Source organism: Ovis aries, chromosome 6, assembly GCF_016772045.2.
Source record: "Ovis aries strain OAR_USU_Benz2616 breed Rambouillet chromosome 6, ARS-UI_Ramb_v3.0, whole genome shotgun sequence".
In the NCBI taxonomy this organism is placed as follows: Eukaryota; Metazoa; Chordata; class Mammalia; order Artiodactyla; family Bovidae; genus Ovis; species Ovis aries.
In genome coordinates, this window is record NC_056059.1 from 111,915,058 (window position 1) to 111,936,214 (window position 21,157).

The 21,157-nt window shown below is 46.3% G+C and overlaps 1 long non-coding RNA gene across 1 annotated transcript; it reads left to right on the forward strand.

Moving 5' to 3' along the window:
* The first annotated feature begins 1,836 nt into the window (after window positions 1–1,836).
* LOC132660025 (uncharacterized) lies at window positions 1,837–13,448 on the forward strand. Its single transcript, XR_009601176.1, has 2 exons — window positions 1,837–2,380; window positions 9,092–13,448. It is a non-coding gene; the product is annotated as an uncharacterized LOC132660025 (long non-coding RNA).
* Window positions 13,449–21,157: the final 7,709 nt, after the last annotated feature.

Below are 21,157 nucleotides of genomic sequence, written 5' to 3' on the forward strand. Positions count from 1 at the left end.
TTGGAGAAGGAAATGGCACCCCACTCCAGTATTCTTGCCTGGAGAATCCCATGGAGGGAGGAGCCTGGCGGGCTACAGTCCACGGGGTTGCAAAGGGCTTCCTTGGTGGCTCAGATGGTTAAGAACTGCCTGCAGTACAGGCAACCTAAATGTCCATCAGGTTCAAGACCTGAGTTCTATCCCTGGGGCAGAAGATCTCCTGGAGAAGGGAATAGCTACCCACTCCACTATTCTTGTCTGGAGAACTCCATGGACAGAGGAGTCTGGTGGGCTACAGTCCATGGGGCCACATGTTGTCGGACATGACTGAGGGACAAACACATTAATAATTAATACTCATTTAATAATCTTTTGATGTTCTGACTATCTGGTCTTTGTAGCAAAAACTCCTCTATACCTTATCTTCTCCTTTACCTCTTCAGAGGGGTCACTCAGAGAGATCTGAGAGTCCTGTCTCCCAGGCTTGAAGTTCTCAGAAAGTCTGCTAAATAAAACATAATTCTCAACTTTTAAATTCTGCAGTTCTTTTCAGTCCACATTCCTCCGCCCACCAAGCTGGTGTGTTCAGTGACAGCTCCCTGCTGGATGCTAGCTGATCCATCACGGAGTAAGAGAGGCGGAAAGGTGCAGCGTTTGCACCAAGAGCTTTGCCTTCTGGCTCTGTTGCTTACTGGTTGCTTAAACCATCATCCCGGGAGCTCAGTTTCCTCATCTGCAAACTGGAGGCAATGATACAAATCTCTTCGAACTGTAGTGCTGGAAAAGACTCTTGAGAGGCTCTTGGGCTGCCACGAAATCAAATCAGTCAATCTTCAAGGAAATCAGCCCTGAATATTCACTGGAAGGACTGATACTGAAGCTGAAGCTCCAATACTTTGGCCATCTAATGCAAAGAGCCATTGGAAAAGACCCTGATGCTGAGAAAGATTGAAGGCAAAAGGAGAAGGGGACGACAGAGGATGAGATGGTTGGATGGCATCACTGACTCGATGGACTGAGTTTGAGCAAACTCCGGGAGAGTGAAGGACAGGAAAGCTTGGCATGCTGCAGTTCATGGGGTCACAGACATGACTTAGGGACTGAAAAATAACAGGCAAGAAGATTAAATGAGATAATAATGTAAAAAGCATTTCAAAAAAAAAAAAAAAAAGCATTTCCACAGGATACCTGATGTTTAGTAAGTACTCAAGAGAACACCCAACAGGGACTTCAGATCTTCCCTAGCTCTAAGGGGAAATTAGGTGGGGGTAGCCTGGCAGTCACACCTTCCTTCCATTGTCTCCACATCTAGGTGATATCCCCCAGGTTTCCAGTTCTTTCTCTGTGCAGTCACCTCCCCTTGACAATCTTTGCCAGCCAAGGGGAAAAAAGCCAATTTTGGTCTCAAGGGGAGAAAAAAAAAAGCTGCCTCAAGGCCAAAATGCCCTGGTGAGGGAGGCTCTCTCATTTTGCCAGCCCCAAGCCACCCACTGACCCCTGGCTGCTAAGGAATTAAGGTTCCTGAGTTTTAAAGGAAAGGGGCCTTTAAAATGAACGGGTTGGGCGAGAGCACGCCAAAGGTGAGAGTCTAGGCCTCCCGGGAAGGCTGGCAGCCCTGTAGGTTTGGGAGGGGCCGGAAGAGCGCTCCAGAGCATCCCAGGGGTTTGCTGCCAGGTGCCCCCGTGTACCTGGCCAGCGCTGTGGCCGTGCTGATTGGCCCGCGCGAGTGGGGCGACATCGGGTGATGGGGTGGGGCGGGGCGGGCCGCTCAGCTGGGTGTGTCCAGCCCCTGCTCGGGTTCCTTTCCCAGGGTGTGTGTTTAGGCAAGTGTGTGAGCCACCAAGGTCCCCACTGTTGCCAAGTGGGTGACTAAGTCAGCCCTGGGTGAGAAAAAGAATGTGCATTTAGAATGATGCAAGTTTCCTAACAGAGGGAAGTTTGCCTCCAAAGATCCAACTCTCCCCGCAGCCTTGTCCCTTAACAAGAGGCGGTTTACTGACCACTGTGTTGAGTACTTTCCCTGCCCTGGGGCTCACTGGATTCTTACAACAGCCCTGAGTAGGAGATGCTTTAATTCCCATTTTATAGATGGGGAAACTGAGGACCAGAGAGGCTCAGAACTGCACACCCACTGCAATCAGTCAGTAGCAAAGTCAGGTTTATAGTCCATAGCCCTTTGCCTTCAAGGGGACAAACGATCATCCTGCCCTTTTTATTTATTTTTAAAATAGCACCGTTTTTTGTGTTTTGTTTGTTTGTTTTCACCATACCGGATCTTATTTGTGCAACATGGGATCTAGCTCCTGCACCAGAGATTGAACTCCAACCCCGGCACTCGGAGAGCGGAGTCTTAGCCACTAGACCAGCAGAGAACTCCTTGTCCTTTATTTTTAAGAGAATGGTAAGTCTCTACTAATAAAACATCTTCTCTCCTTCAGTGAAATGTAGTTGACATAGACCATCATATTAGTTTCAGGTGTATGACATGATGAGCAGATATGTGTCTATTGCAAAATCACCACCACAATAAGTCTGTTTAACATCCATCACCACCCATAGTTCGGATTTTTTTCCTTGTGCTGAGAACTTTTAAGAGCTACTTTCTTCAGCATCGTCTTCCACATCGTAGGTGGTGACAAGAAGACCACACACCTCACCCTCCACCTTCTGAAAACTAGATTTATCCTTCTATCCAAACTTGTTTTTTGAGAATTCCTTAGGTCACTGGAATCAGCAAGTCAGAAATTCAGAAAGGGTCTTCACTGCCCATCCCTCCTGACTGCTCTGAGGGCGGAGAAAGCAGGCTCTCTAAGTGCCCTGTCAGCTGGCTCACCCTTCATTATGTCTTGGGTGGGGAATGGGGGCTTTCCTTGGTAGCCTGGGAGACCCTCCTAAGCCCTCCGCCCACCCCTCCACTGCTGCCCCCAGCCCAGGCTCCAGCCCCTCCAGGCCTATCTAGTCCTTGTCACGTCCCTCTGGGTGGGCTTTGACCCTACTCTGTTGACTCTCAGTCTCAGTGGTCAGAATATCTGATCTCAGGACCTCTTCACAATCTTCAAGATTATGGAGACATCCCAACAAGTTCCGTTTCTGTGAGTCATAGTTGTTAATATTTACTGTATTAGAAATTAAAAATAAGATTTTATACCATTTTTTTAAAGTATTTATTTATTTGGCTACACTGGGCCCTAGCTTGCAGTACATAAGGTCTTTCACTGGGGTGCATGGCTTCTCTTGTGGGCTCAGTAGATTTGGCGAGTGGGCTTAGTTGCCCTGTAGCATATGGGATCTTAGTGCCCTGACCAGGGATTGAACCCTCATCCCCTGCACTGGAAGACAGATTCTTAATTGTTGGATCACCAGGGAAGTCCCCTAAAGCATTGTTTTGAACAATAATAAACCCACAACATGTTAATAGAAACATTTCTATGAAAAATCACTATATTTTCCAAAACAAAAGATAATTAGAAGAATGGCATTGTTTTATGCTTTTGAAAATCTCTTTCCTGCCTGGCCAGAAGCCAGCGGGCTCCCCTCGTCTGTATCCAGTCTGTCACGATATTATGCAGCCTCTGGAAACCCCAGCTGTCCACTCCCGAGGGGTGTGTGAAAAGACATGGCATCTTAGTGTGGTAGGTCAGTAGCTTTGACTTTGTGAGCCCCTGAAAGCATCCCAGGGAATTCTCAGAAGTCTCCAGACCATGGTAAAGGCAGCTGGCCACTTTAAAAATTCTTTGCCTTGTTTTGCTTTGTCCTGTACTAGTTGTTTTTCATTTCAAATTCATTTTCTGCCAGTTATTTCTGCTTGGTGCCAAAGTCTAATAGATAAAGGCTGCCAGTGACCTAGATATCCAATAATAGAACCAGGCAACTTCCTACACTGAACCAAACGGAGCCATTAAAAATTATTTTTTTCTTATTGTAATTCAGTATCTTTTCAATCACAATGAAATCAGGTGATAGTGATTACCCACAACCTTATATGTCCAAAGACAATCATTGTTAATACTTGTGTAGATACATTGACCTTAGACCTTAGACCCAGGAGGGCTCCCTGCCTGTGGCAGGCAGAATAACACCCCCCACATCTCAATATATTCTCATCCTCATGCCTAGAACCTTAAAATATATCACCTTACTGGGCAAAGGGACTTTGCAGATGTGGTTAAGGTCAAGAATCTTGAAATCGGGAGAATATCCTAGATTATCCAGTTGTTGTTGTTCAGTCACTGCTGCTGCTGCTGCTAAGTCGCTTCAGTCGTGTCCAACTCTGTGCGACCCCATAGACAGCAGCCCACCAGGCTCCCCTATCCCTGGGATTCTCCAGGCAAGAACACTGGAGTGGGTTGCCATTTCCTTCTCCAGTGCATGAAAGTGAAAAGTAAAAGGGAAGTAGCTCGGTCGTGTTCGACTCTTAGCGACCCCATGGACTGCAGCCTACTGGGCTCCTCCACCCATGGGATTTTGCAGGCGAGTACTGGAGTGGGTTGCCATTGCCTTCTCCGTGTTCAGTCTCTAAGTCTGTCCAACTCTTTGTGTCCCCATGGACTGCAACACGTCAGGCTTCTCTGTCCTTCACTATCTCCTAGAGTTTGCTCACACTCATGTCCATTGAGTCAGTGACGCCATCCAACCATCTCATCTTCTGTCGTCCCCTTCTCCTCCTGCCGTCACTCTTCCCCAGCATCAGGGTCTTTTCCAGTGACTTGCTCTTCTCATCAGGTGGCCAAAGTATTGGAGCTTCAGCTTTAGTATCAGTCCTTCCAATGAAGTACTGATAATTTCCTTTAGGGTTGACCTCCGTACAGTCTAAGGGACTCTCAAGAATCTTCTCCAGGACCACAATTTGAAAGCACCAGTTCTTCAGTACTCAGCCTTCTTTATAGTCCAGCTCTCATGTAGAAGGGATGTTACAACGTAGAACCTCTCTAAAGGCAGAGCTGAGACTCTTGCATCTTGTCCTCAAGCAAAGCTATATCCATGTCTGTGCAACCCCAGAAGATGCAGCTTTAGCTCTCTTCCCTGCCTCTCCCCTCTCCCTCCTCTTTACCTCTCTGTCTCCCTCTCCAACACCCCCCAACCTTCCCTACCTCCCTCTTTCCCTCCTTCCTGCTCCTCCCTCTTCCCTTCCCCCTCCTTCCTTCACTTGTCCTCTCTCCATCTGCCTCAAGGGGCAGAGGGGATAGATTTGAAAACTAGCAGCTAGCCCATCACGGTTGACCTGGCTTCTTGGGAATGTGCTGCTCTCTAGAACTCTTTCTTGAACACCTGCCCATGTTAGGTACTAAGCTCAGGCCTAGAGAAACATAGGTGAATAAAATACTGTTCCAACTTAGACTTACAGGATTTGTGAGATCAGAAGGGACTCCAAGGAGCCAATAAAGGAGCACCCGCTGTGATCAAGACACTGGGTGCGCAGAGGTGAAGCCAGCTTTCCTCTGCCTTTGGGAAATTATAGCTAAATAAATCCTTGCAGGAAGCTGTCATAACAGAGACAGAAGGGCACTTGGGGATCTTCGATTTGCCTGGGGAGTCAGGAGTCAGGAGAGGAATTACAAAGAGCTTGAAGCTCTGTTTCTAAAATGAGCTAACACCCATGAGAGGAGGCTCTGTCATCCACTCCTCTTAGGAGCATTATGCTGGGGTGCTTTTCAAAAGTGGAGGCTTGGCACAGCCCGCCAGTGTGTTTCCTGGATGGCCTAGTGGTAGAAGGATCCACCCTCACCCTTCAGGTGAGGACAATGCTAGAGGTGTAGGTTCAGTCCCTGGGTGGGAAGATCCCCTGGAGTAGGAAATGGAACCTGTTCCAGTATTCCTGCTGGGAAATTCCATGGACAGAGGAGCCTGGTGGGCTGCATACTAGTCCATGGGGTAGCAAAGAGTTGGACACGACTGAGCAACTGAGCACACACGCACACACACATGTGCACTGGTGTGCAAACTACAAGCATCCCCTGACTCAGGAATCCACCAGATAGGCATTGAGTCTAGGAATTTACTGGTAAAAGTTTGCTCAGGTTCAAGTGTGATGGTGTTCCCTGCAGCCTTTGTCTGTAACAGTGAAATATACCAAGCAAGGGAAAGCTGGTGTCTCATCACTGTTGTTCAGTGGCTAAGTCATGTTCAGCTCTTTGCCACCCCATGAAAAGTAGCATGCCAGGCTTCCCTGTCCTTCGCTATCTCCCAGAGTTTGCTCAAACTCATGTCTATTGAGTCGGTGATGCCATCTAACCGTCTAATCCTCTGTCACCCCCTTCTCCTCCTGTCCTTAGTCTTTTCCAGCATCAGGGTCTGGTTTCATTCCTTTCCATGTCTGTTAATTACCAAGAAGATGCTTCTCTGCTTTCTGGATGGGGAGTCGTCCTCACCTCCTTCCCCACTAGGGGTAATAAGGTTCAAGGATGAGTTCTTTCCTGAGGTGACATGAAACATACCTGCTTTGTTATTCAGTTGCTAAGTCATGTCCGACTCTGTGACCCTGTGGACTGCGGCACATCAGGATTCCCTGTTCTTAAATATCTCGAAGGGTTTTCTTGAACTCATGTCCACTGAGTCAATGATGACATCCAAACATCTCATCCTCTGTTGTTTGCTTCTCCTCCTGTCCTTAGTCTTCTCCAGCATCAGGGTCTTTTCCAACAACTCAGCTTTTCGCATCAGGTGGTCAGAGTATTGGAGCTTCAGCTTCAGCATCAGTCCTTCCAATGAATATTCAGGGTTGATTTCCTTTACATAGACTTTGGTGGTGTTGTTTAGTTGCTAAGTCACGTCCAACTCTTCTGATTCCACTCCTCTGTCCATGAGATTTCCCAGGCAAGGATACTGGAGTGGGTTGCGTTTCCTTCTCCAGAGTATCTTCCTGACCCAGGGATCAAACCCACATCTCCTGCACTGGCAGGCGGATTCTTTACCCTGAGCCACCTGAGAAGGCTTTGGGTTCTGACAAACTTCACTGCAAAATGAGGACACACGGAAACCCGTACTAATTCTCTGTTTCAGGACCTATCAGATGGTCAGTGACTCACCTCTCTGCCCTAAGAATTATTTGGATTTTGTTAATCCAGTGAGACAGAAGTTTCAGGACGCCCAGAGACGGACACTAGTCACTGACCCTTTTCCCCATCCAAGATAAAGCTATGCAACCGTTAGATATTGCCAACATCACTTCCAGCCCTCTGCCCATGGTGAATGTCTGAAAGGGTAAGTTTCATTGTTATTCAGAAATAGTAAGGTACACAGGCCAGGCGATGACTGCCATTGAAAATTACCGGCCAGCCACAGTTCCCAGGGGAAGGGGACGCATCACACCATGTAGGGCCACAGCGGGAAGCACCAAGGCTGGTCAGGAGGCAGACAGTGGGAGGAGAACATGGCAAGAGCCTGTACTGGGGTTTCTGTGAGAAGCTATGGGCAAGGCAGGCTTAGCATTAGCTGCTCTGACTGATTTCATCAGGTTCTGCAGAGTAGAGACTGTCCTGGGTTGTCTGGTACCCAGCTCTTCCTGGGGAGGGGGGGTGGTGCGGAGATCAGAGCAGGGGAATGTTGGCCTGGCGTGTGAGAGTCCTGTGTGAGCCCAATAAGGGAGATGTTGGTGGTGTGGGCTTTGGGTTACTAGGTTTGCATTTGAAAGGAAGACTTGCAGCTGGATTGTTTTCCTCCTTTTTCTTTTTTCAAATTAATTTTATTGGAGTAGAGCTGCTTTACAATGTGTTCATTTCTGCTATACAGCAAAATGAATCCACTGTCTTATACAGACAGGCTTCCCTTTGGGACTTGCTTCTCATCCAGGTCACCACACAGGGCGTTAAGTAGAGTTACTGGTGCTATACAGTATGTCTGCTTTAGTCATCCATTCTACACATAATATCCACAGTGTACTAAGCATGTCAATCCCAATCTCTCAATTCCTCCCACCCCCACTTCCCACCTTGGTGTCCATACCTTTGTTATCTATGTCTGTGTCTCTATTTATGTGTTGGAAATAGGATCACCTATGGCTCATACGGTAAAGCATCTGCCTACAATGCAGGAGACCTGGGTTCAATCCCTGGGTTGGGAAGATTCCCTGGAGAAGGAAATGGCAGCCCACTCCAGTACTCTTGCCTGGAGAATCCCATGGATGGAGGAGCCTGATGGGCTACAGTCCACGGGGTTGCAAAGAGTTGACATGACTGAGCGACTTCACTTTCATACCATTTTTCTAGATTCCACATATATGTGTTAATATATGATACTTGGTTTTTTCTTTCTGACTTACTTCACTGTTGTGACACTCTGTAAGTCCATCAGCTTAGATCCATCTCTAAGTCTCTGTGAAGGACCCAGTTTCGTTCCTTTTTATGGCCAAGTAATATTCCATTGCATATATGTACCACATTTTCTTTATCCATTCCTCTGTCTATGGATATTTAGGTTACTTCCATGTCCTGCCTATTGTAAATAGCGCTGCAGTGAATACTGGGGGTATGAGTTTCTTCTTGATTATGGTTTCCTCAGGGTACATACCCATGGGTGAGACTGCTGGGTCATATATTAGTTCTATTTTCAGTTTTTAAGGAACCTCCATACTGTTTTCCACAGTGGCTATACCAATTCACATTCCCACCGTCCGTGCAGGAAGATTCCCCTTTCTTCACACCCTCTCCAGCATTTACTGTTTGTAGATTTCCATCTCTAGAAATTGGCTGGTCCTGGGAATAGAAGTGTCTTCTGGGCAGCAAGGCCCCAAGATATCAAAACGTTAGGAAATACAGAAAATAATAAAACATGATTAAACAGTGGGTGGTATCCAATCATCCACTGTTGGCTCAAGAATGGGCTCAGGGCAGTTGGTCTGCAATGGCCAGCAAAGCTCGTGACCTCGGGCAGGCGGTCACCTTTAAGGTGCAAGGTGTCCTGAGCCCTGTTACGCCCTCTGTGGACCAGAGTCCCAACTTTCCCCAGTCATCTGCACCAGAGCAGCTGGGTTGGGTGTTTGTTTTTGTCTCTAAGAGAAACACAGCACTCAGCCGGCACTGTCTCCCCAACAAGAGGGCTTTGTGTAGGAGCTTCTGCACACGGCACATTTTCTCCTTCCTCTTAACCATCCTGGGTTTGTTCATTTATTTTCCAGGAAAAGGACACGCAGAGGTTGGTGGACTTGCTTCAAGCTTCTTTAGTTCTACTTGCTTCCCAAGAAGAGGAAGGGCTTTGTCACAGGCCCTTCTCTAGGATCTGGGGGAAACTTTAGAGACCCAACTGAGGTGAAGACAGGAGCTCTCTTCAAGGCTTTAGAGATGTGGGCCTTCTCCATGCCCAGGATATGCTGGGGATGAGGAAGAGTCCAGCCAGCAGCTGTGAATCAGGACAAGGAGGAGGAAGTGATCTCAACATCATTCGCTGAATGGACACTAGTCATTGATACATTAGGTCACTCATTCAACATTGCTTTGTTTATTTATATATTTGCAAACATGGGGACGTCCCTGGTGGTCTAGTGGCTAAGACTCCACGCTCCCACTGCATGGGGCCCAGGTTCAACCTCTGGACAGGGAGCCAGACCCCACCTGATGTAACTAAGAGTTCACATGCTGCAGTGAAAGACCCCGCATGCTGCCAGGAGGATCAAAGACCCCACGTGCCCCAGCTAAGACCTGGCCCAGCTAAACAAACAAATATTGAAACCAAAAATCCCCTAGAAAAACAAAAACCACGATATTTGTTAGTTGCTTTATCATTCTAGGAGGAATATTACTTTGCCAAAAAATGTCCTTCTAGTCAAGGCTATGGTTTTCCAGTAGTCATGTATGGATGTGAGAGTTGGACTATAAAGAAAGCTGAGCATTGAAGGATTGATGCTTTTGAACTGTGGTGCTGGAGAAGACTCTTGAGAGTCCCTTGGACTGCAAGGAGATCCAACCAGCCCATCTTAAAGGAGATCAGTCCTGGGTGTTCATTGGAAGGACTGATGTTGAAGCTGAAACTCCAGTACTTTGGCCACCTGATATGAAGAGCTAACTCATTTGCAAAGACCCTGATGCTGGGAAAGATTGAAGGCAGGAGGAGAAGGGGATGACAGAGGATGAGATGGTTGGATGGCGTCAACGACTCAATGGACATGAGTTTGGGTAGGCTCTGGGAGTTGGCAATGGACAGGCAGGCCGGGTGTGCTGCAGTCCATGCGGTCACAAAGAGTCGGACACAATGGAGCGACTAAACTGAACAGAGCATATTTAGTTTTATTTGGAATGCTAATTCTACTTATATGGCTGTGACACTGGGAGCTGAATTTCCCTTTCTATGAGGGAGAAAGATCCATAGGAGACCAAGCAGGGACATCCATCCTCTTTCCCAAGTGCCTGGAATCCGAGCACTGGGGTGGAGAACCGGAGAGAGTTGCAAATCCCCCGGCCGTCAAGTTCAGTGGATTCTCCCATGGATCCAGGCCAACATGTTTCTGTCCTAAATGACAAGGCAGAGCCAAAAGGAAGAGGGAAGATGTCTGCCAAGAAGCAAGAGGAGTGCCAGCAGAGGTGGGAGGCCTGCTTTGTCTTCTCAGAGTTCTCCAAGAAAAGATTAAGTCATAGATTAGCTGAAGCCATAGTTCTCTGCTCTGTAAAGGGTGTCAGGGAGAGCGATGGACTGAGATGGAGAAAGCTGATGGCTGTCTTCACCACCTGTTTTCCCTTCTAAAGAGGAGGAGTTCCAAGAGGGCTGATCCTCTGCTAGGATGGTGATGGAGACTCTGACAGGCTGATGGGGAACACTAACTTGCTCTGCAAAAAGAAAAGAAAGAACATTACGGATATTGGAGGGGGTGTTAGTACCCAGGACAAGAAAGTGAAGCAAGCTGTAGTAAGGGCACAGATGAGGGAAGAAGAGCTTTGGAGAATGGGGCTTGGTAACCTTGGTAGCCGTATTTTTTTTGTGTGCGATGCAGGACTTTTCCCAGATGCCCTGTGATATCTTCAGTAGAATGTGGACCTTTCACTAAAGGGATGTTTCAGGTTGACCTTTTTGGGATACAAATAAGTGTTGCATCTTTCTCTGAGTTGGGCACAGGGGTGATATCAGAAGTAGACAAGTGGCACGCTCATTTCCACTCCTTTGGCCAAAGCAAGTCCAGTGGCCGCATCCAAGGTCAAGTTTCATTGACTCCATTTGTTTCCTAAAAGGAAGAGTTGTTCATGTCTGTCTCACCCACCAGGACTGGAAGTGTCTCTGCAGTCACTCTTGTCCATTTCTGTGCCTCCAGAGCCTCGCACAGTGCTAACACAGAGTAGATAGTCCGTGAGTGTTTATTGCATAAAATGTCTCTGTAAAATTGCCTCCTCTTTCCATCAGCACGATCTGAAGTCCAGGCTGCCCCTGGATTGTTTCAGAATCTTTTCCATGGCTGCCACCTTTTCGGGTTCTCCCACTGTAAATACACCCTGCACTCCATCCCCTTTGTCTTTGCTCCAACACTACTTTGATTGTAGTCTCCATTGACTTATGGAACTTGAGCATTTCCAACCTTCCTTCTTAGGAAGTTTTTTCTTTTTTAAATTAATTTATTTTTAATTGGAGGGTAATTGCTTTACAGTATTGTGTTGGTTTCTACCAAACATCAAAATGAATCAGCCATAGGTTTACCCATGTCCCCTCCCATTTGTCAGGAAATCTTAAAGGCTCCCAATTATTAGACTCATGCCTACATTCTTCATCCTGAGGTTTAAAATCACATAGGGAGTTCTAAGGATGGAGAGGATTCAGGAATAGAAAGAGTTCTTATAGAACATTCAGAGTGATACAGTTATTATTTTTTGCGGGAGTCATTATTTGCAATTTTCTCCCATGCAGATATATTATAAGATGACATTTCCCACCCCCTTAAACTTGGGTGTGACCACTGGACTTGCCTTGACCAAAAAAGTGGAGGTGAGCATGTCACTGAGTAGCAGCTCTAACGGCCACGCCTGGTTTGTCACGCTCCCACTCTCCCTCGAGGAAAGTGGCCACGGCACCCCATCAACCCACGTCCTGGGAGAGAACCCCACAGGAGACACGCCCTGAGCCGATCTGTGATAAACAAAGAGGAGGAACTGTTACTCCCATCTGTAAAACGAGAGCCGTTCCTGTCTTGTTTGATAGAGGAGGAGAGGAAGGTGAAAGGCTGAATCACTTGCTTGTTTCACTCAGCTACGCAGGAGTAGAACAAAGAGCTCCCCAGTTCTACTGGGAGAGCTCACCTCTTGCCACCCACCCCAGGAAGATGCATAACTGGGGGTAAAGCACAAAGGCTTTGTCATTAGGCAGACCTGGTTCAAATATCAGTTTTGTCATATACCAAGGTGTCCTGCAGATAGTGACTGCAGCCATCAAATTAAAAGATGCTTGCTCCTTGGAAAAAAAAAGCTATGGCAACAGCTTTCCTATACAGCTAGATAGTGTATTAAAAACCAGAGACATCACTTTTCCAACTAAGGCCCAAACAGTCAAAACTATGTTTTTCCAGGAGCCACGTATGGATTTGCGAGTTGGACCATAAAGAAGGCTGAGTGCCAAAAAACTGATGTTTTTGAATTGCAGTGCTGGAGAAGATTATTGAGACTCTATAGGACTGCAAGGAGATGAAATCAGTCAATCCTAGAGGAAATCAACTCTGAATATTCATTGGAAGGACTGATGCTGATGCTGAAGCTCTAATACTTTGGCCACCTGATGTGAAGAGACAACTTATTGGAAAAGACCCTGATGGCGGGAAAGATTGAAGGCAAAAAGAGAAGGGGGTGGCAGAGGATGAGATGGTTAGATAGCATCACCAACTCAATGAACATGAATTTGAGCACACTCTGGGAGATAGTGGAGGACAGAGGAGGCTGATGTGCTGCAGTCCATGGGGCTGCAAGAAGTCACACATGACTTAGCAACTGAACAATAATGACATCAAAGGAGTCTTTGTTCTCCAGCTATAAAAGGGCAACAACAATCTGTCTCATAATTCTGTGGAAGGATGATGAGAAATGGGATTTCCTGCCGTATCAGGAAACAAAGGATATCATAGTCATCAGCAGTTAGTCACCACAGATGGTGAGTTGGTGAGCCCTAAGGGGACTCTGAAGGAAAGCATATCTGCTATCTGGCAACCCTAACATGCAGCCACTCCCTATGGTGAGCCCCAAGGAACTCAGGATATGAAAATACAGGATAGCGGCTCCAGAGAGCTGAGATGCAATAGCAAAGGAATGATTTCGATGAGCCCAGACTCTTGCTTCTTCCCATACCTAAAAGAGCTCTAAATTCCTTAACTTGAAATGTCTAGCTTTTCTTTTATTAACAATAATCTTTTGATGTTCGGATTGCCTGCCCTTTGTTGCAAAACGACTATATAACCTGGCTCCTCCCACTTCTCCTCCTTGGAGCAGTTCCTCAGGATTATGTAAGATGCTGCCTCCCAGGCTTGAAGTCCTGAAAATTCCCATCAAATAAAATATAATTCTCAGCTTTTAGGTTGCGAATATGTTTTTAAGTCGACAGTGAAATAAACTAGGGTGGAGACCCGTGACAGGCATGCATGAGGTCACGGAAGACGTGGAAGAGGTCAGTTAGCCTTGTCTCCTTCCCGTGACCTGGCTCTCCTCTTTGTCATCTGGATTGACCACAGCCATCCTCACCTCTGAGGTCTGGCTCATTCTGTTCCCTCCCCATCGCCTCCTTTCTCCCCTCCAGAAGCCCAGTTGAAGTCCCACTTTCTCCATGCTGCCCCCTTCCATATTCCTGCTCACACTCTCCTCCCCAACCATGGGACTTCTGATGTTTAATCAGCCTTATGTATTTAACTGTTTCACAGATGAGTGGGTTTTCTCCCTAGTGAAAGCAGACACACCCTGAGGCATTGACCAGCTTCACACTTCTTGCATCTTAGCCCTGCCCCAGCTCAGTCTGTTATTGGGTGAGTGGTTTGGGGCACTTCCCTTCACATCCCTGAGCCTAATTCCTCCCCTGTGCACATGGGGAGTCACTGGAGGAGCGCTGAAGGCACTCCTGCTCAGGGACAACACAGTTCAACTGGGCTGAGCCCTCAAACAGGAAGTGATCCACAGGAATCACTGGGCCCTGAGCATCTCCATGGAGCAGGCATTGTAGCAGTGCCTTGCACTTTCTTAATTGTCAGCAGGACCTTATGACTTGGGATGTTGACAGATGGAGAGCACAAAATTTGAAGACATTCTATAACTTAACTGGCAACAGTCAGTTGAGAATGATTTCTTATTAATAACTAAATATTTATGTGTGAGAGTCTGTGCTAGGGATTCAGAGAGGTGAATAAGGCAGAAGTGGTATCTGGATTCAGGCTTTCCAGGTGGTGCTAGTGGTAAAGAGCCTGCCTGAGACCTTATGCAGGAGACATAAGAGACATGGGTTTGAAGCCGGGGTAGGGAAGATCCCCTGGAGGAGGGCATGGCAACCCACTCCAGCACTCTTACCCAGAGAATCCCATGGACAGAGGAGCCTTGGGGACTACAATCCATAGCGTTGCACAGGGTTGGACAGGACTGAAGCAACTTAGCAGGCATGCATGCATGGTATCTGGACTCATGGAGCATACAACCCAGCAGACAAATAAGATGTTCAACTCAATGATCATTCCATCAACCCTTCTCCATCCCGTACATCCCTGTATTATTATATTCCATGTACGAGAAGCACCATCATCATTGTACTGACCTTTATGTCAGCACCTTCCATGAATGGTCACCAGGAAATTCTATATATACTGTCTCATTTACTCCCAAAAGCATTCTGAAGAAGGTGTATTATTATTGTCTTTTGATGTTCTTTAAGTGTGTAGAATAGTGCAGAGGCCAATTAAATTTTACATGAATAAATTGCCATGTCAGAGGAGCTTCATGAAGGTTTGCCTGTCCAAATGGGAAATGTGAAGAAGCCAGAATCCAAGCAGTGAGTGAGTTTTGAGCCACCCTATCACTCCTCAAAATAAATACGAATTCTTTATTTTCCCTATTTACCTTCACTCCCCGCCCCCCCCACCCAAATGACCACAATTCTTGTTTTGGTTTTTTGCATCTTTTCAGCCAGCCATCTTGTAGGTGACTTCTCTGGTTGATCCAGCCAACTGCAAGCCCAAGAAGTTACTATTTCCAGAGACAAGGCATGAATAATGGAGACCACAGTTCACGGAGATGTTGATCAGAGACAAGAACCCTTTCTTCAACTCTCTCTGTGAGTGATCAGACCCTTAGTCACTCTGGGAGAGAAATCCAACTGAAATCCTAAAGAAATGCCTTGAGAAGAAATCTGACTATATCTCCCAACCAAGAGACAAAGCAAGACACACAACCACAGTAACCTCTTATAAGTCAAACTAAATGAGCTAATAAAAATCAGTGCTATTAAGATGTCCAGTTAATCTAAACACAAATATTATTGGTTTCTAACCTCTCTGATTCTAAGCCAGCAACTCTCACCAGAGGGGCCTTTATCCAGCATAATGTGGTTGGGGTTTGGTTTTTAAGTGTGCAGCTGGGAAGTCAGTCTTGGGGATTTCCTTACTGCTGATCATTGCCTTGTTCAGGAGGGCTGGAGCTCTGTTGGATGAGCTCATGTTTCAAACCTTGGCCATCTCATGCACATTGCTCTGATCTTATATACTTATGGCACCCAGCCATCCACGCAATACTCAGCAATGAGCACACCCATGTATCAGACACTATCAGATATGAGCTCCCAGCTAACCAGTGGGGTTTGAGGGGATGGATACACATTTGGGCAATTAGAGTTCAAAGGATGTTTGGCTTTGTTCCCTCCTGATCTCTCTGCTCTGGACTCCATCAGTCCAGATTCTTCTGAAGAATCATCAGTTTCTCTCTCTTCTCTGCTTCTTCTCTACCAGTTCTTTCTCAAACCTCCTTCATATCATAAAATTCCAGTGAGCTGGAGGTCCTCCAAGGTGTCATCTTATCCATCTCCCCTGATCCAAAGTTCTAAGTAATCTGCATTCTCTGTGTGTCCTTCACCTTCACCTCATTCCTCAACCCCTGACAACACATCCACCAATTTCAGTTATAACTGCTCTTTCAAAAGTCACCTGTTGCCGTTGTTCAGTCACCCAGTCATGTCTGACTCTTTGTGACCCCATGGACTGCAGCACGCCAGGCCCCCTGTCCCTCACCATCTCCCAAAGTTTGCCCAAGTTCATGTCCACTGCATTGGTGACGCCTTCCAGCCATCTCACCCTCTGACTCCCTCTTCTCCCTCTGCTCTCAATCTCTCCCAGCATCAGGGACTTTGCCAATGAGTTGGCTGTTTGCATCAGGTGACCAAAGTACTGGAGCCTCAGCCTCAGCATCAGTCCTTCTAATGAGTATTCAGGGTTGATTTCCCTTAAGATTGACTGGTTTGATCTCCTTGCTGTCCAAGGAACTCTCAGGAGTCTTCTCCAGCACCACAGTTTGAAGGCATCAGTTCTTTGGTGCTCTGCCTTCTTTACCGTCCAGCCCTCACCACCATGTATGACTGCTGGGAAGACCAGAGCCTTGACTGTATGGACTTTCGTCAGCAGAGTAATGTCTCTGCTTTTCAACACCTTGTCTAGTTTGTCATAACTTTCCTGCCAAGAAGCAATCATCTGATTTCATGGCTGCAGTCACCATCTGTTGTCATTTGAAAGCCCAAGAAGAGGAAATCTGTCACTGTTTCCTCCATTTCCCCTCCTATTTGCCATGAAGTAATGGGACCGGATGCCAAGATCTCAGTTTTTTAATATTTAGTTTTAAGCTGGCTCTTTCATTCTCCTTCTTCACCCTCATCAAACGGCTCCAACAACCTCTTAATCCAACCGGCAGACATGCTTGTCTTTTTCTTTCTACTGTGTCTAATGCTGCTGATCACTCCAAGAAGCTGCATTCTCCTGGCTCTTGTCTTCTCAAACCTTCCTCCTTGCCTGTCTCCCTGGTAGGTGGCTCTTCCTCTTCTCACCTCTTAGATCTCACGCTCCCCTGACAACTTGGCTCCCTTCTACAGACACCATATCTCCCTGGAACTTCTTGTTTACCCTCATCGATTTAACTGGAATTTGCCTACTGATGGCCTTAGTATCTAAACCTCTGGGCAGAGACTACTCAATGTGCTATGCTGTGCTGTGCTTAGTTGCTCAGCCATGTCCAGCTCTTTGCAACCCATGGACTATAGCCTACCAGCTGGCTCCACGGGATCTTCCCAACCCAGGGATCGAACCCAGGTCTCCTGCATTGCAGGCGGATTCTTTACCAGCTGAGCTACCAGGGAAGTTTGACTAATCAATATTTGGACTCAAATTAGAGTGTAAGCTAGGTATCTGCACTCTGCTGTTCCATAAACAGTTTATATTCAACTTGTTTCAAACAAAGCTCACTCATTACCATTCTCTAAACGTGCTTGTTGTTCCTTCTATATATGTATTAAAATCTCAGTTGCTGGTCCAAGTATTCAGTCGGTCATTCAAATGTGTGTCCTGGTTTTTGTCTTCACTGAGACCCATCAGTTTCTTTCACCATTGAAACAACCTAAACGTCTAATGCCAGATGAATGGATAAAGATGCGGTAAGTATAAATAGTGGAAAATTCAGTTCAGTTCAGTCGCTCAGTCATGTCCGACTCTTTGCAACCCCATGAATCACAGCACGCCAGGCCTCCCTGTCCATCACCAACTTCCGGAGTTCACTCAAACTCATGTCCATCGAGTCGGTGATGCCATCCAGCCATCTCATCCTCTGTCATCCCCTTCTTCTCCTGCCCCCAATCCCTCCCAGCATCCGGGTCTTTTCCAATGAGTCAACTCTTCGCATGAGGTGGCCAAAGTATTGGAGTTTCAGCTTCAGCATCAGTCCTTCCAAAGAACACCCAGGACTGATCTTCTTTAGAATGGACTGGTTGGATCTCCTTGCAGTCCAAGGGACTCTCAAGAGTCTTCTCCAACACCACAGTTCAAAAGCATCAATTCTTCGGCACTCAGCTTTCTTCACAGTCCAACTCTCACATCCATACATGACCACTGGAAAACCATAGCCTTGACTAGACGGACCTTTGTTGGCAAGGTAATATCTCTGCTCTTCAATATGCTATCTAGGTTGGTCATAACTTTCCTTGTAAGGAGTAAGCATCTTTTAATTTCATGGCTGCAATCACCATCTGCAGTGATTTTGGAGCCCCCCAAAATAAAGTCTGGCTTGGCCATAAAAATGAATGAAAGTGGGTCATTTGTAGAGATGTGGATGGACCTGGAGACTGTTTTACCATACAGGGTGAAGTAAGTCAGAAAAAGAAAAACAAAGGTTTGCATATTAATGCATGTATGTGGAATCTTGAAAAATGGTACAGATGAGCTTATTTCCAGGGCAGGAATAGAGACACAGACATAGAGAATGGGCATACAGACACAGCGGGGGTAGAGGACGACGGGATGAACTGGGAGATTAGGACGGACATGTACACGCTACCACGTGTAAAACGGATGGCTAGTGGGGACCTGCTGTGTAACACAGGGAGCTCGGGTCCGTGCTCTGTGGTGACCGAGAGGGTGGGATGGGGGTGGGAGGGAGGTTCAGGGGGAGAAGTGTATATGAACATACAGCTGACTCACTTCATGTACAACAGAAACTAATGCAATCTTGTAAAGCAATTATCCTCCTAATGAAAATGGATAACCAATAAGGACCTACTCAATATTATACAACAACCTAAATGGAGGAAAGATTTTGATGAAGAATGAATGCGTGTACATGGAGAACTGAATCACTTTGCTGAACTCCTGAAACTAACACAACATTGTTAATCGCCTATACTCCAGTGTCACAGCCAGCAGCAATCTCTGGAGTCCAGATGTGAATGAGGGCTCCGCAAACTATGATCCACCAGATGCCGCCACCTCCCCCACCCCAGCCCCACACAGTGGCAGTGATTGCTGAGGAGCTGAGGAAATGCAAGAAGTAGCCATTTGCCACTCCTTAAGGTGAACAAGGAAGCAGGATTTGGCCCCGGAGAGCTGAGGCGCACACGAAAGGAAAGAATTTAGTGAGCCCAGAGGCATGCTTCTTCCAATACACAGAATGCTAAATTCCTTAAACTGATACCCAATCTTTGATGTTCAGACACCCTGCCCCTTTGTTGCAAACTTGCAACCAAGTCTGTATAGCCTGACTCCCGGTCCTGCCTCCTTGGAGCAGTTTTCTCAGAGCTACTGAGATGCTGTCTTCTGGGCTCAGAGTCCTAAACATTCCCACCAAATTAAATAAACATGTTGTGACTATGTTTTTTTCAGTCGACAATTTAAAGCAAGTTGATACTGTCTTGATCGTCATGAAGGCATCCTTGTGTGACTATTTCCCCTGAAAGCACCGAGTCATGAGACGCCAGTCTGGTTTTTCTAACTGAATTCTGAGAGCTGTGAGATCCATCCTGACGCTGGGTGGGGTGGCGTTATCAATGGCCCCCCTATCGTACCGAAAGTGTCATCTCCAAATTCACATACCAAGGTCATAACTTTTACTGCTGATATTTTAAAAATTAGTTACTTCTTTCACATTAGCCTGGATCATGCGGAAGTGCTGTTTTGCGGGTCAAAAATGACACCACGTTGGCAATTTCACAAGATTCCGTCTCATACAAAACACCGCAAACCAACTTTGAGAGTATAAAGGGTCCAAAGGTCTCTCTTCCATTCTAATCCCTGCATCCTCTCCCCAAGGGCAACAGCTGCTGCTTCGACCTGCAGAATAATTGCAGACACTTTGAGAACTATTTTACTTGCATATTAATTGATGAGCATATGGAAGCATGGCCTGCACCCTTTTTTAAAAATTTATTTTTAATTGAAGGATACTTGCTTTAAAATATTGTGTTGGTTTCTGATGTACCTCAACATGAAAACAGTATTTCTTTAGGTGAATCTCTTAGAAATCTTAGATTTCTTAGACTCTTTAAATCTAAATCTAAATCTCTTAGATTCTTTAGTTGAATCTCTCATTCGACTAACTTGTTCATGTTTTTAATCAGATACCTATGGCTATGTCAGTTCTTTCCAGTGTTGTGCTATTATGAACAATACCAAAATGAACACACACACACACTCACACACACACACACACACACACACACACACACACACACACACACTGCTTTATTATATGCAAGTATATGAGGCCTATATCTCTATGTGTTAATCACTCAGTCATGTCTGACTCATTGTCACCCCATGGACCGTCACCTGCCAGGTTCTTTTGTCCATGAGATTTTCCAGGGAAAAATACTGGTGTGGGTTGCCACTCTCTTCTCCAGAGGATCTTCCTGACCTAAGGATCAAATCTGGGTTTCCTACATTGCAGGCAGATTCTTTACCATCTGAACCACCAGGGAAGCCTGCATCTCTGGAAGGGAAATTTCTATGCTAAAGAGCTGGTGTTTTTAAATATTGAGAGATATTGACAAATTCCTCTTCAAATGGGTCGCGCTAATATGCCTTCTTCCCAACAGCATGTGTCTGTGGTCTACACTTTACACTAGTCAGTCTCGTACCTTCCCTCATGATGTGCAGATAATTTTAAAATCGATCGGATATTATTATTCCTCTTATTTATTTATTTATTTTTTGGCCTCTCTATGAGGCATGCGGGATCCTAGTTCCCCAATCAGGGATCCAACCCGAGCCTTCTGCACCGGAAGCACAGAGTCCTAACCACTGGACCCCCAGGAAGTCCCTTGCAGGTATTTTTGAAGCACACAGAGCTTGTGTTCGTTAAGAAACTTCAACTAAAATGGCGATGCTCAGAGTGCTGGTCATCGGCATATTGGCCCTCAGACGAGCTCCCTGTATCAGTGATTGGTGTGGGGGAAGGATGCAGTGTGAGAGCTGAAGCAAATTCATAGCCCAGACTCTGCTGTCCACTGACCTCAGGTTAGGACTGGCTGCTGGAGCAGAGGGGCTGAGTGGGGAACCTGGGGCCTTGCTCACTCTTGTGGACAGAAAGGGAAGAAGACGAATGAGTTTTCCTTTTTCCCTTTCCTGAAAACAAAGAAGATAAAGAGAACAATAGCAGGCCTGAACATTCCTAGTTTTCTGTTTGTTTGTTTTTTACATTTACTGCTCCTATCTCTGAATGTCTGGAACTAAGTTTGCCTTTCTGCCCCCTTACTCTGCAGGAGCTGTGATTCATACGTTTTC